Raw genomic sequence first — 14428 nt, 5'->3', positions numbered from 1 at the left:
TCTGGGCTTTGTGGAGTGCTTCTGGGCCCGGCTGCTCCTCTGTCCCAGCAGGAGCTAGGCCATTGCATTGTGGCGTCTGCAATCTCTCCTTGCATTTCATCCTCAATTGGTGGATCTTTAGGCTTTTCTTGCTCTTGCGGATCTTGCCGCACAACTCCTCTATACTCGCCCTCGTTTGTCCGTTACTGTTCACTGTTAACCTTGAATCCGTCTGGCTGGGGTGCTCATCACTGGGTATAACGCCTGTCTTCTATCTGTAGCCTATTCCTGATAGTCTCTGGTTTCTCCAGATAGTTGTGATGACACATCGACTGATGCTAAGCTAGGGCACATCATCAGTGATGCAGTATAGTTGTCACATAAATAAACAAACGGTCTTGCAGATTCAAGTCAAGAAATGGAAGAAAAAGGACAAAATGTTTCCTGCTGCTATCAGTGAAATACTTCCTCCTCTTACAAAGGAAGACAAGTTTGAGGTTTAGCTTTTTTATCTGTTGATCATGTGTAATAGATCTTGTCAATTTAAACTTTTTTAAACTTGGAGTTTAAAACAGGCCTAGTTCATTGCTACAGCAGCATTTAGATTTCCTTTCAAGATCAATTCTAAGCTGATGAAACCATATCCGGAAAGTTGTTAGTTTGTATATTTAGGTTGTTGTACAATGACAAAGTGTTTGTGCACCAGGGCCCTGTATGTGTGTCTCATGTCATGTGACATCTGTTTCCTCTAAATGTTCAACAGGTGAAGCTCCTGCCTCTCAACAAACAAAATCTACCAGAGGGTCAAAGGTCACATCAGAGAGAGTGGCCCTGCTGGTTCTCTGTGCTCTGATGGCAGCTGCTGTCATTGTTATTTACCGTCTCTGTGAGTTTCTACAGTTTCTATGGACAATATATGAAAATCACAACAGACCAGTACTTAAGTCATTATTGTTCATAATAAAATACTGACCTTTACTGACTGCTTCCTGTTTTTAAAACCAGATTTAGATAATTTCCAAATCAAGACAAATCTTCAAACACTGAGAGATGAGAATGAAGCTCTGAAAAGAAACCTCACAGGTAAGTCTGTCAGGGTTCACACCTGTGAAAAGCTTCAGTCTCTACAAATTTGTCCAGTCACTTTAACATGAAACAATTTGACTGGTGTGAAATATTTTTGTTATTTATTTGTTCAGGTTCTGAAAAAAAGAGACTGATGAAATTTTTTATCTTCTTTCATAACAGAGAGACTCAGTGAAACAAAACCACACACCACAGTGCAGCCTGTGTCCTCAAAACCTCCTGAAGTAAAAGGTAAGTTATTGTTTTTTTTTCCTGTCACATATTTGCATCTTGGATTAAATTTAGATTATCTGAAATATTCCTCAGTTTAATTCTAAAAGTTTATTACTGATATGAATCTGCTTTCAAATGTATCTCTCTTTGTTTCCTCTCAACATTTTTGACTCATGTGAAAGTTATTTTTCTGTTCAGACGGTCCTGTAAAGAGACAGATGGAAGTGAAATCTTTTTTATCTTCTTTCATAACAGAGAGACTCAGTGAAACAAAACCATGCATCACGGTGCAGCCTGTTATGTTGTGTTGACACCTGATTTCCTGGCCCCATGCCCTTTGGAGGTCCTCAACCTCCCTCAAGGAACCAGGTGGTTGGGTTCTCTGACATGTGGGCAAAGGCCTGCAGTGAAGCATAACTGAGACTGGTAGAGGTATCCATGGCCAAGAGGGAAGCATGAGGTGGGAGAGGGCGTTACCAAATCCACACATGTGTACTGCTGTGTTATAACCCCTGCACAATTGACCTCCCCTGCACAGGAGAGGCACTTCAGGCACTTCCTGTCATACTTGAGGGGAAAACGTGTACTTGTCAGACAACACCTTAACCGTGTACCATATCAACCACCAAAGCAGCACCAGGTCTGCACGATTGCTGCAGGTATCCCAGGAGCCGACTGTCATTCCCCCTGGGCATACAGCAGCATGACAGCAGCCTGTCACTGAAGCTGCTCCTCTGTCTGGGGATGATGCTGTGGAGTAGATGTAGTGGATTGTCCATGATCGACAGGAGCCTGCTCAGATTTGGTGCTATATATATAAGTTTGACTTGACTTCACATGAAATAGAGGGTCAGACTTATTCTGTAGCACTGGTATAATCAGGTATCTATGAATAATTCTGAAATGCAACTCCCTGACTTTGTTGGTGGAAAAACAACTAGATGAGCCCAACCAAACATCTCCTCATTCATCATTTGTGATGATTATACCCCAAAGCAATTTAGAATTACCCATTTTACAGAGCATTAGAAAACGGGGTAGTCAATCTTCAGGGCTACCACAAAAGAAATGCCTATTCCTCAAGACCAGGGAGGCAATCTGGGTTTAAATGAGTGAAAGTGAGGAAAGGGAGAATTCTAATAATTCTCCATACTGTTAATGTTTTGTGGAGGAGAGATCTGCCTTAGTCTGTAACCAACTTTTTAGAATCATTTATACTGCAAAGAGGAAATGGATCCAGTAGCAGCCAATAGCAGCCTCCAAAATAAGCCATGAGGACATTTCTAAACCATTCCCAGAAATATCAACAGAGGCAATCCAGTTGGTAATATTTAATATTATAAGACCAAACACTGTCACTGAGCTGTGAGTTGTCACAAGAAGACATCAGTTCAGTAACAAATTCGGTGCTGTGAGCTACAGTTCAGTAAAGTTTCTTTTCCAACACAGAATTATGTTTTCAGTTTATACACAGGGAACATTTAACCATCAATTACTCAGAGGAAATGACAACAAAATAGATATTCTTTGAACCCCAAAGTGGTGGTGGCTTTTATCTGATCGTTCCTGAAACGAGTCGCCCTTCCCTGTCATTTTGCAGCCCTATTTTGACGAAATATGCAAGAGCAGCAATCATAATTCCATTGATCAATCCAGTTTCTCTCAAGTAAACTTTTAAACTGGTACAACTCCCTACTCCAAAATTGATAATGTATTTAATATTGAATTTGGGAACATTGTATTATATATTTTTAATGAATGGTAATTAATAGTTAACATTAACATTTCGTTAATATTTTTTTCTTAGTTTACAAACAGAAAAATGGAATGATAATTAATAAAGTTTATTAATTGGTAGTAATGCTATAATTTGTTATCTGTAGTTTGTGTACTATAGAAGAATTAGTTTATAAATTATGTATTGTATCATAGCTGATAAGAGACAATTGATACAAGACAAGTAACAATTACATTTTGACAAATTAGTAAAATATTAATTCACAGTTTATTTTTGCACACATAATAACATCTTATATACTATATTGTTGAGTAGAAGTAAATAGTATGTGTAAATGATAACTAAATGATTTGTAAACCTATAAGAAATCATCATGGATAGATGCATCAGGTCGTTACAAATGGTTAATAATTAGTTTGGAAACCATCTATAAACATTATTTGGGTTGGGTGTTATAAAGTTGCAGCTAATGATTATGATAACCTTGTTGTTACTTTGGTTCATAAATACTTTGTAAAGCATCTATAAACATTATCTGGATGGTTATTGTAAAGTTATTGTAAAGCTGATGCTTATAATACTCTCTCTTGTTGTATGGTATAGAACTTCCTTGCCACTTTTTAAATAATAATAATCATTGTCTCATATATGTAATTTTTAAACTAATTATTTTATAGTGTACATTATGTCATTGTTTGTCAACAGTGAAATAACTATTAACTAAACTGTCCCAAATTATCTCTATTATTATCTCTGTTTACTACCCTGTTATGAAAGTGACCAACTTCTTCAAATCAACCAGTACTTTCCCATCAGATGAAACCATTTCTGTGTTGGATTGCTTTGCTGTTCTGCTTCTCACATAATTACCTCCTCTCTGGTTCACTCTGTTTATGGCCTCTTTATATGTAAGTTTACTCTCTAACATGTGATTGTCACCACAGTTGTAGAGTTTTGGCTGCACAACATAATTACACTGCCCATGGCTAAGATCATCTGGCACATCTTATCCTTACATGTATTGACTGTATGACCAAACCTCTGACAGCTGAAGCAACTTGTTGGCTTTGGAATATACTCTCTCACACAATAACCTAGATATTTGAGGAAGACTTTGGGAATGCTTCATTGTCAAAACGTGCAACATACTTACTGTCTTTCCCTTTGTAGTTACAATCTGGGATATCAGAGCACCCCTCACTTTTCCACCTTGATTTCTTCCATGCTAGTCCTGATGGTCAGTTTGACTATGAATTGGAAAAATGAAAAATCTACTCAACCTTTCGTCAGATGGAAACTGTAGTCTGATAATTATGTCCAAGTCCAAGCACAACTTTCAACCATAAAGAATATCCAACATGTTTATCTTTCAAACTTTTCAACGCCCGTTTCTCAGTTAGTCTCTTATAATATATAACGGTTGATGATATGAAAACAAAATATACAGCCTATCCAATGCCATGCTTCTTCAAAGGTCACGTGCATCATTGAGCTGACACTTTGCTGAGCCACAATGTACACAAAGGTTTTTATTAATGAAGTAGTTTTACTTTATTAGTAAAAAATATAGGGTTCCTCATGACTGTATACATAAATAGACAGCCATATTCTTGCTATATATATATATGCAAGAATATTTTCCACAGACATACAGTACAATTATCTATTTTCTAATCTAAAGAAACCCTGGCCCTGCCCCAACATTCCAGCACAGAGAACTTTAAGCCATGCATGTCAACAAATCATGCTGTTATTTGAATCAGATTTTGTAGCTTGACACCTCCATCTCTCTCCACTACACTCTGCCATCCTATCACACTGACACACACAAATGAATAATATAACAGATGTTAAAATGTGTGCACTCTGTATCAAAAAATGTAAGGTTAAGTATGAACACATAATTTCCAAATCAAACAAACTAAAAATTGACTAGAATGGCTGCCTTGCAGCTGTATGTCCTCACCAATGAATCCAGTTAATTAGTGTATGAATTATTGCGTTATTGTCAAAAACATGTTTTGTGCAGTCACTGTGACCTTTGACCTTTGACCACCAAAGTCTAATCAGCAATTTTGAGTCCAAGTGAATGTTTGTGCCAAAGGGAGGGATTCCCTGGAGACGTTCCTGAGATACTGCATTCACGAGGCCAAAAAAACACATTTTGTCAGGTCGCTGTGACCTTGACTTTTGACCACCAAATTCTAATCAGAATGAAAAAAGCAGATAGGCAATGCCAAAACATAATGCCATGTCCGTTGCTGGCACAAAGTCATAAAATTGTGGGCCAGGATTACATTATTAAATATGATGAAAAGGCTACTGTGTCTGCATTTTTGTCGTTGTTTCTATCTAATTATTTCTAAACTCTCAACAATAGTTGAATAAGCTTGGTGACTCTGGTGGCTTAAAAGGGCTGACTCCTCTGGGCCCCAGCATATTTTAGTAATGCCAGCTTTTCCCTGATTTCTGATTTTTGGATGAGCCCTCCCCTTTTTAAGAAAGCTACACATATATACACAATCAACCATTTTATACAGTTTTATCCTGTGGAAATGGAAACTGTGAAATCATAACCAGGACTGAGAACACCGCATAGACACAGAACAAAATAAAAAAATACAATGTCTACATCTGTTTTTATTTTGTGCGTGGTGCTCTTTTATTACATGTCTTCCTGTGATGGTAAAGTGAGGGTTCACATTTAAGAAAAAACTTGTAAATGTTGGCTTGCTTGTTTCCAGTGAGAAAAGGGAGTGCAATGATGAAGATGACAGCACAGTAAAAGAACTACAACATGTTGAGAAGACTGTACAGAATATTGTGTTCTATAAAAGCATCGTGTTTAAAAATTGACAAAATATAAATTACATGTGCCATACTAATTATGTGTCTGATTTGAATGGGCAGTGTGTACTAAGCAGGAGGTTTACTCTGGCCTTCTGGTTTTATGCAATATTAACACTGTAGTATTACAGTGCGTTTGCATGCATGCATTACGCCAGTTTTCAGATTAAGGTAATAGGTTGGAGATTATCAAATCAATTATAAAAGAGCGATTATAAAGTCTATTGAAAACATTTGACACTGCTGACTAATCATATTCAACTGAAGAAAATTATCCTTTTTAGGTTCAGATGTTTAGTCCATTGAACGGTTTTTAACAACTTCTCAAGAGAAACTCAAGATGTACAGGTGCTCTTAAAGTTAGTACAGGGGACCCACAAGGGTCTATTCTGGGTCTTCTTCTATTCACTGTGGACCAAAATGCTATCACATCTGCCCCTCTGCATTGTGATGTACATTTTTATGCAGATTGTAATGTCTTATATATGTCATTCGCTTTCTTAACTGGTTTCAAATACTATGCTTGGCTAACTATGACTAACCCACTCCAGTTTATATAATAGTGTTAATTTCTGAAGAACATGTGGTAGCTGCAAGGGATCTTACTGGCACCACAAAAAAGGAGGGTGTTTCTGTTTTAGCACTGACAATTATATTTCATTAGTTATTTTATCAGTCATTTATTTTATTTTTTTCACCCAAAATATATATTTTTTCCAATTATCACTAGCTATGCTGCTGTTTGTACTGACATCATGACTTGTGTTACACTTCCTATCATAAAGCAATGTACTTGGGTGAATAAATAAACAGCAGGTTTAACTGATGACATCTACACTCAGTGTGGAAGAGACTGGTGTGAAGTGAAAACTTTTAGTCCTCAGCTAATTCCTGTTCATGGTACAATTTGATTGAAAATGGATGGATGGGATCAAGACAGACTGTTAAAGAATAATTTAAGTTTACAGCTACTGGTCATGTTTTCATGGTGTTGATAATTCCTTTGCTGCTTTGATCAGGTTGTTCTAACTCATGGTTTTAAGTGATGTACTAACTCAGGCAGCACCACTGTAAATTCAGGATTATAGATTTTAGAATTTCCTACACAGTGTGCTAAGAAACATCAGTGCCATCCAATCAAAAGCAATCAACTATGTAAACAGAAAGAAATAAACAACATGTGCTGTTCATCTGATAATCCTTTGATGGTAACATACATGGACAGGTATATGTTTCAGAATTCAGTATTTATGTATTTTAGTGTGTGTTAACTATCATCCTGTGCTTATCTTTTCAACTACTTAAGTACCAACCAAACAGAGTCTTAACTTTAACTAGTTAATCTTTCTCATGTTTGAATTCACTGCCATTTGAATTCCCTCACTCTGGGTGAGTGCACACTGCCCATTTAGTAGAAAAGCAGAAAGTGAAACATATGCAGAAATACTGTAGATGCTGTTATGAAATAGTAGAAATAACTGCAACTGGATCTGCTGACTGGAATGATCTCAATACAAAATCATACATACAACCGTGCTGAGTATATCTAAAATGCAAAACACACAAAAAGAAGACAGAGGTGGGAATAAATAAAGAAAAGATCATTTCATTAGACTGCTGTCTCCTTGGTCCTAATAAAGCCCTGTTCTAGTGACACAAGCACTATAACAACAATAAGAACAAGAACAACTAAAACAATCAAAAGATGTAAAAATCACTCAACAAATGATTAAGTCAGAACTTTAAATAAGGTGAAAGGAGTGATTGTACCCCCTTTTGGTAAAATCAATCTTTTTTTATACATGAATTGAAAAAATATTTTTTCACATTGAGAGGGAAAATAAAATATTTACTGTACAAGAAATGAGACCAAACTCGTGGTAAAATTTGATAGGGATCCTCAACTCCCAGTGTGTACAATCCCAAGAAAAATCACCCACAATCCCTTTTGTTAATGCTTTTTGGAACACATTGTTAAAAAAACACTTGACCTCCAAGGTACTGATAACCAATTCTGATGGTAAGAAAAACTGTAGAAAAATAAAGTACCAGTAATCTCAAGATTAAAAGACCAAATGCCCTTGAAAATTTTCTTAAAAACTCCAGACAAAGTGGAGAGGAATAATCCACAAATGCTGTACTTTATTTTCATTTTGTCTTTTTAAAAAATATTTTCATTTTCATCAGTCCAGCGGTTGATCTTTTGGCAGTACGTGGAACAAGAGGGGGATTGTGGGGAATACTGGGAGGGTTCTTGGGAATTTTCTGGTGACTCTGTCTCCTTCATGCTGAACTCCATACTCATGGAGGTTAAAGTTCTTAGTTCAGTGTTGATGCTTGTTCCCTCTGATGTGGTCTGGTGGTTCATGTCGAAAAGGCAGTGCATTTGGGTGTAATGGCTGGGGGTGCTGAGGTAAAATGGTGTGATGGGGACACAAGTAAGGAGGGAGAAGTGTGGGCAGTCGAGAGGTCTGGGGTGTGGTCCAAGTATTGGTAGATTGAAAGAGGGAGGGATGGACAGGTGACCAAAGACAGGAAAAAACAAGAAAGATATCTTTAGTGGATTTTGACAGGTAAATTTGAATATGTCAGATAACAACACATGAAAACACCTGTACAATCTGATACATGAGTGAAAAGGACGGTAACACCCAGAATAAAAATAAGAAAAAATAGAAAATAAAAAAGATGCATATAAATTGATCAATTGATGATGAACTAAATACTGTAAACAATTGTAATAATGGTTTCTCAAATAAAATAAGGAAGATCAGGTGTAGTCTCAAATCGTAGTAGTAATAGTAGTAGTAGTAGTAAAGTGATCAGTCAAAACAAATGGAGGCCAGGTCAAAAGCTGTGGTGGAATAACCTGTGCTGTAATTGTTCACATAGTAAATTCAGTAAAAGGTCCATTTTCACAGCTCTAATTTCAACAGCACAACAACAGAACCATGTCATAATCATCGCTCTGCTGAAAACACTTTTTCCTTTAACCAGAAATATTGTTTTAACTCTGATGGCTTCCCTACAGTGGCTTTTTTGACCTCTGTGAAGCTCTTGACAATGCAACTCAACACTTCCTGAATTAAGACCCTTAAGGTTCCTGAAAGATTTTTAATGTAAACCATTTCTCAGCAAAGGTGAAAGAGGAGTGCACATGACATGACTGTTGTGGTATTGATGGAATTTATGCTATAAAAATGTATTATACTGAATTTATGAGGGCAACAGGTAAACATGAGGATGTGCTAAGTAACAACAAATTAGAGCAGCTATTCACAAAGATATGATAAAATATTCTCTGTCCCTGCCTCTAATATAAGACTGTTCCTAATAAAGGTTTGGCTCTCTGCAGTTGCTATCTGCCACTAATTAAGAATTTAACTGAAATTGACAGCAGAATCTGAAGTGAGATTTAAATCATGCTTTTTGCATTATGTCTTTTATGTTGATATGGTGCATTCATTTGCAACATTAACATTGCCTTCGACTCTATAGCTGAGCAGTATAGTGATGCTAATACAGGGCAAATACATTAGAATGATAATGGCAGCTGTGAAAACAGATACATCGTGGCAACAAGAAAAGCCTAAGAATGAAGCAGTATGAGTCTACTTTCTGTTTATGAAAACCAGATGGGAAAGCAGTAAAATGTTTAAGGTCACTGCAGCTTCTATTTAGGTAGGGTGGACATTTTAAATTAAAGTATAGAATGCCCCTGTCACACACCACAGTGTAATGGGCATGTCTGTCAGAGCAGTGGAATATAGAGAACTTGAAGTCAGTTATAAGATGTCATGGTTATGGTTGGGGAATGAGGTTGCTCTTGGGCTTTACTCTGATGTAAACACATTGAAGTTGACTGAATATGCCAGTAAAGCCGAGGTACATGGGGGCTTTTAAGCTCTCGGTAATCTCACAGGCTAATTAAATCCCTACCCCTCTCCTGCTCTTTACAAAGTTGATTTCAGAAAACTTATAGCTTCTAAGTAAACTTTAAGTATATCCTAGAAGTTTCTCAACATGGACACACAAAAGCCAGCTTCCTGGTTAATGGAAGTGAAGATTTATGCTTTGGGTGAAGGCAGCTAATTACACCCTGTGTGTGTAAACTGTATTATTGCATAAGGCGTTTCAATAAATTCCACCAACCTGTGCTATCTTTACAGTAGCTCTGGCCTAATGACCTCCACTGCTAACAAGCTATGTAAGTGACATTGTTAACAGGTTGACTTTTCCCAATACATTATATACACACTTTGACCTCTTGTCCGTGATATTTTGAAATTGGAAAGATAAACCTACAAATGTGAAATGTAAACGGTTGCTTTATTACCAAAATAATATTAAAGCTAAATTTGGTTACACAGCAGCAGTTGTAGTACACAGGAACAGGTCTGTAGGCCTCTATTGTTTTTCTCCACTGCTGGATTACATAGGCTGTTACAAGACTACTATTACCATTACTTGTACTACTTTTATTTTGGAAGCTTTGTGTTAGCTATGCTCATCTACATGTCTTGATAGTCTGTCAGACTGCACTGAGGGCTTGAAAGGCCCACAGCCCAATCACTGCATAGACTGACTGGGAGGTAGGGCCACTGTGTTTACATACCAGGCTGTCAGTCAGCTAAACAACACCAGATCCCCAGCCTGGACCCTTTAACATCACATTAAACAAGGCCACAATTAAAGCCTCATGGGCACCATTACTTAACATACCTCATACTGCTGAGACATCTTGTTTCATGTTGAAACAGACTTAACCAAACTCTTACAACACACTCCACATCCATACATGTACTTGTGTAATACAGCAGAATGTTTAGCAGTGACTAAATATCAACAGAGTCATAATAAAGAGCTATGTAATGTTACTTTGCCATGATTATCACCATTGCCATGTTTACGTCATTTTACTTGGTCTAGCCAGGATTGTTTTGCTGGTGTAATTACAGTCGTGGCTTCCAGCATATGTTCAGTGGTTCATAATGATTCATGTACAATGTAATGTATTTAACCACTTCAGTGAAATGTTGCTATTTGGCTTCCTCTAAAGCAGAACTGTCAGGGCCAAATTTACCAAGAAATGGGATTGTGCAAATGAGTGCACCAGTTTTCCATGAGTTCCATGAGAACAGCAACCTGCATGTATTCAGTGTGTGGTTTACTAAGACAGCAGCTCATCATGTCCAGGTAGGTTCTTGATCACAAAGCTGAGAAAATTGATAATAATTATCTTGATTCCATGTGGTCCAACATCACTTGAAAAAAAAACTCTTACTCAAACTAGAGGGAGATGGGGAACAAGCATCAGGTCCCGCCAGCCCAGACTGGACAAAAGTGGATATGGATGTTACTGCAGTAAATGCAGCCAAATGCACATTTAAATATCTTTAAAAATGTGGCTCATGCTGGCTAAATTCTGTTATTCAAAATCCATATATGCACAGTGCTGAGTGGTACACATTGCAAACACAAAAATGACATGAAAACTGTGACTCCAGTTTGCTACATTAGTTTGATAAATACAGCGCATTGTGTTTGGGGAAGAATGTGTTGCATCTGGCACGAAAGCCTTAGTAAAATTTGGTTCTTGGTGCTTTGTGGTTTAAGAATACATCCAGCCACAGATAACCACAGGATTTGGTAAGGGTAAGGGAATGTGATCTTCTATCTGTTTTCCTCTGTCTGCATGATTGTGTCAGAGTTTCAGTCAGACCAGTCAGAATGGTAAGGGATGGGTGAAGGAGGGTTCAGGGTGTGCACTCACCTTCCAAAAGCGCAGTCTATCTTACTCTGGGCTGATCTCTGTTTCCTGTGTGTACAACCACTTTGGTAACAGACATATCTGGGTGCTGCTCTTTTGCTTCTTTAATGGCCTGGGCCAAAGCCTGAGTAGTGATCAAAGGACAGCATTCCAGGTTTGTTCAGAAGAATGCGATTTATGAGTTTAATTAAAATGACTTCCACGCAGAACAGATCTAACTAATATAGGAGCCACAATTGCTCTATGAGGCAAATTGAGCCTAGAAATAATTCCGGCTCATTCTAACGGATACACGCATTTCAATAAATGAGCCACTTGCTTACTACAGACCTTTGAGGAAAACAACATTATTACAGCATGATTTAGTGTGAACAGTGAAACATGAAAAAAAAGCACTTCTCCTCTTCCATCATTTACATTTCTCACCTTGTCATGATCAATTTCAGTGTCTCCAGTGATGACGATTCTCTTCTCAATGCGAGTCTCAGAGATCCCTCCTTTCACCGTCTATAATAGAGAGATGAAACAGGCTGAGTATGATCTAAGAAAAACTGAAAAACCCTGTAAATAAAATGCCAGTGTCCTTTCTTAATAGAGGACTAGATAGATTAGAAATACTAGTTTTAGAAATAATGTGATACACAGTGATGCATGGAAACATGGATGTTTACAAGACATGCATAAACTGTAAAGCAAAGGGACATTTTGAGAGTATACATACATTTCTATAAACAGAAAGTCTAATGTTGCCATGGACGGACAGCTATCAGTGGATTATTTTGATACTGAACTAAACTGAACTAAACTTCAAAACCTGATAATTGTTAGTTCTGATAATTGTAACTTCTGGAGTCTCTGTACATCTTTGTACAGACCTCAGTAAGTGTAGGTCATGCTAAACCTAAAATACACTCACTGAGCACTTTATTAGGAGCACCTTACTAATACTGTGCAGGGCCTCCTGTTGTTCTCAATACAGGGATGGATTCCACCAGATGTTGGAAACTTTCCTCTGAGATTCTGCTCCATGTTGATTTGACTGCATCACATCATTTCTACAGATTTGTCAGCTGCACATTCATGCTGCCAATCTCCTGTTCTACCACATCACAAAGGTGTTCTACTGGATTCAGATCTACTGACTGGAGAGACCACTGAAGTTCACTGAACTCACTGTCATGTTCATGAAACCAGTTTGTGACATGGAGCATTATCCTGCTGGAAGTGGCCATTAGATGGTAAACTGTGGCCATAAAGGGATGAACACTCAGATAGGCTGGTGCATTCAAACAATGACTAATTGGTATTAAGTGGCCCCAAAGTGTGTCAAGAAAACACTCCCCACATCATTACACCACCACCACTGACTGCTGGACTGGACTGGACTGCTGACACAAGAATCAATGGATTCATGCTGTTGAACCAAATTCTGACTCTACCACCTGCCTGCCTCAGCAGAAATCCAGAGCCATCAGGTCAGTTCTTAGCTGATGAGTGGAACCTGACGTGGTTTTCTACTACTGTAACTCATACGCCTCATGGCTGGATGTGTTGTTCATTCTGAGATGTTTTTCTGCACAGTTGTAAAGAGTGGTTATCTGAGTTACTGTAGCCTTTCTCTCAACTCCAACCAGTGTGGCCATGCTCTGCTAACCTCTCTCATCAACAAGGCATTTCTCTCAGTATGACTGCTGTTTACTGGATGGTTTTGGCAGCATTTTAAGTAACTCTGGGGGGACTGTTGTGCATGAAAATCCCAGGAGATTGGCAGAAATACTCAAACCAGCCCACATTAAAAACAACAAAAAGTATTCCTGATTTTAATAGGAAGAGGTGCCAGGCTCGGTTACCCTCCATCAGATACTTAAATAGTGTGACGTCAAGGGTCATTCATCATCAATTGAAAGCAGAGACTTTCAGTCCCTTGCACCAGTGATATTGACCCTTGATGTCTCACTATTTAAGTCCATCACAGCGTAGTGGTACTGTGCTGATCTGTATTGACTGGACTGTGGGACTATTAATGAAGTAAGCAGACCTTGGTGATCTGGGTGGTTGTGGTGGTGCTGATGGTCTCAGAGGTGATGGTTTGGGCACTCAGCAGCACTCCTGAGTCCCTCTCTGCCAGGTTGTCCACCGGCTGTGGGAGAGACACCTTTTAAGTGTTAGACAGGTTAATCAGTTTAAACACACTCAGCTATCTCTGATCTTGTTTATAATTTGTGCAATTATAAGACGTTGGAGCTGGATATTGAACCTCAGGTCTTTTTTTGTTACTAACCAAATATGTCTCTAACTTTCCCAGGCATTTCCTGTCCAGTTAAATTTTTAATCTTTACTTATTTTCTAAACCATCAAAGTTTTTAAATTATTGACAAGTTTTATCAAGATTAAGTTATGTGACTGGTTGTTTTGAAAATACTTTAGTATTTGAGAACCTTGGCTTTATTGTCAATTAAAATGTTTTTATTTCTAAAAATAAGCTATCAATGCATGGATGGTTATTGTTGACTGAATTGTAAATTTGAAACCTTATAGAAAATACAAATAATTAAGGCTGGATTACTAACAAAGCAGGGCAACTGCTGTGGGGCCTCAGTACGTCAGGACATCCAAAGAGTCCAGGTTAAAGGGGAATGGTAAATGGCTGCATTTACATCGCAGTACTTTGAAAAGCTCTTACCAATTTGCCTGTTGCACCAGTTCTACTTCCTTAGACACAGACCACCAAGGTGCAGGGAAACTAGTTTGTGATTACTTAACTGACTGCAAATTGGTTTGTTCATACTGTATGC

At 37.9% G+C, this 14428-nt stretch overlaps 1 long non-coding RNA gene across 1 annotated transcript; it reads right to left on the bottom strand.

Moving 5' to 3' along the window:
* Positions 1-4525: 4525 nt before the first annotated feature.
* LOC108887126 (uncharacterized) lies at positions 4526-11684 on the bottom strand. Its single transcript, XR_007809501.1, has 2 exons — positions 11637-11684; positions 4526-8334 (listed from the first exon to the last, which is right to left on the bottom strand). It is a non-coding gene; the product is annotated as an uncharacterized LOC108887126 (long non-coding RNA).
* Between the last annotated feature and the right edge of the window lie 2744 nt (positions 11685-14428).

The sequence above is a fragment of the Lates calcarifer genome, unplaced genomic scaffold, assembly GCF_001640805.2.
Source record: "Lates calcarifer isolate ASB-BC8 unplaced genomic scaffold, TLL_Latcal_v3 _unitig_1208_quiver_1037, whole genome shotgun sequence".
In the NCBI taxonomy this organism is placed as follows: Eukaryota; Metazoa; Chordata; class Actinopteri; family Centropomidae; genus Lates; species Lates calcarifer.
Note: the sequence above shows the minus strand (reverse complement) of the source record. Positions and strands in the feature narration are given on the sequence as shown.